Source organism: Ctenocephalides felis, unplaced genomic scaffold, assembly GCF_003426905.1.
Source record: "Ctenocephalides felis isolate EL2017-DRISC unplaced genomic scaffold, ASM342690v1 CF-g0.4_SCAFFOLD_00845, whole genome shotgun sequence".
In the NCBI taxonomy this organism is placed as follows: Eukaryota; Metazoa; Arthropoda; class Insecta; order Siphonaptera; family Pulicidae; genus Ctenocephalides; species Ctenocephalides felis.
The window spans coordinates 31,354,775-31,357,231 of NW_020536999.1; positions in this window are offsets into that span (position 1 = coordinate 31,354,775).

A 2,457-nucleotide genomic window follows, 5' to 3' on the forward strand; every position below is an offset into this window, starting at 1 on the left:
GTTATTGTAATTTTTAATTCAAAAGCAATGAGAATCGCTCTCAGCTGTTTCGCCAAGAGAAAGGCACCATGTGATCGACTGTTGGAAGATGTACCATAGCATGGGGTCATCTTATATTAATAAAACTGGCTTGGAAATGATAGATGTATATTTAATTAGAAATTTATTGAAATTTATTATATAATATGAAGTGTTGTCTTCTATGAACTCAGCTTTGGAAAACATAAATTACACTCGACATCATTTTCTTTAAATTTAATTTAACACCAGGCCAATTAAATTTTTTAAAGAAAATTATTTTTATTTTTTTGCAAATGAATTTCATTTTTATAAAAATTAATATTTTATCATCATTTTTACAAATATTTGAAAGCAAAATAGAAAGGTATCTACCAAAAACAAATTTTAGAGTCGGATAAGCTAAAAAATGATCGTTCTTCTTTAAAATTTATTATTATTCTATTCTAGTGAATGCTCATCACTTGTTTGTATTTTTTGAAATATTGTTTTGGTTTCACTCGGTCGAATAATAAAATGTGTGTCAACAACGCTGGAATATCTAATGCCCGTTTCCCAAAGTCATCTATTTATAGCCATCACAATTTTTTCCAAAGAAAGTGATGGTAGAATGCACTGATTTTCAGACGCACCATTAGATCTTGCAATTAGCGTGTTTGGATGCTGAGTTGTTTGTAGAAACGACAACATGTTAATAAATTCATTCAATACGTTTATATTTCTTAGTATTCTCATAATAAAAGTGCATTGTTTTAGAATTGAATACACAGTAGTTGAGAAATTTGAAATTGACTGTAAGTATTTAAATCATTAAAAGATTGTTCATTTATTTTAATAGTATTTTAACATTACACTAATTGGTTATATGACGCGCAGATATAGAGAATTCTTTACTAAACGCTATATTTTAGTCATCTAACTACAGCAAGATTAAAAAAAGGGTATTTTATTTAATACAATTCTATTGAGGCTAGACGACAAAACTTTTGTAAATATTATGCTCACTCTATAAATTTATTATTAAGTTTGAAGTTCTAAATCTATATAATCTCAATAACTAGATTTAGTTTTTATAGATGTAAATATAATTTAATATTTGTTAATTTTTGTGATTATCAATAATTAACTTTAGTTTTTATTATTATATTTATTTTTTACAATTTGATGACTAGCAAAGTTTTGACTGCAGTTCTAATTAAAATGTTTGATAGAAATGTACTTTTTTAACATATTTTCATTAAATTAAATTTTTATTAATTTAATTTATATTAAATTACTAAAAACTGCGCAAGTTGTACTAAATTTATTACTTTAATTGCAATATTTAAATTTACTATTTATCATTTTTTTAGTTTTAGTGATTAGCAGAATTTTAATAGCAGTTAAATCTAAAATGTTTGACCCAAATAAACTGAATAAATAATTGAAGAATACCAATTCTTACAAATTTAATATACAAGAAAAATAATCACGAACCACACTAACTATTTTAAACAAACAAATAAACCAGGAAGTACTTTTAAAACTTATTATCATGAATACATTACTAATTATTTATCGAACTTAATTTGTTTACTTGTATTATTTCTCACAGCCTATTAGTAGTCAACTTGACACTTTTTATAAAGTGTGTTCTAATGAGATTTTCTGTTTGATGTGCAAACAAGTTGATAGTAGCAGAAATGCAAGCAGAAATTAGAGAATTATTATTACACGGAATAAACTTTCACTGAATAACTCATCCCGATTCAGATGAACATAAACTTGAGAATAACTTACCACTAACGGAAATATAGAATCTATCAGCAAATATCTTACGAATATTATGGACAAGTCGAAACGAGTTGATTTTTTACAGAGATTGCAGATACATATTATTATTTACAAAACTATTTGAATAAATGCTGATTATCAGTACTAAATTATTGCATTTATTTATATAAACTAGAAACAAATAAATTTATGATTACATTCGGTGTATTGGATTGACTTACAATATTACCTCAATTATTACCAATTAATTAGAAAAAAACGTTAATCACAAAAAAAGTTTTAAAACAATTTAAATTTTTAGTTTTCAAGCTTCAGTCATCAACGTTTTTTGAAAATTGAAACCAGAAATAATCAGCTCGATTTCCAACTGATATACTTCGTACAGTTTTCGAACTTTTCAAATTGTTTAAAATTTTTGACTTAATTGCTCTTATAAAGAAATAGCTCAGCCCATATCGTCACAAAAAAGTAATCAAATAATCAATTCTTATTAAGCTTCAACAAATTAATTTAAAAAAATGGAAATCGGTGCAGCCTTTCTCAAAAAATATTGACAAAAAATTAAATGTTCACATACTCACCACACACACAATCTTTTATTTACAAATAAAACGTCGAGAAAACATAAAAGTAGTAAATCGGATTTTCTGGCGAACACAACTTTCC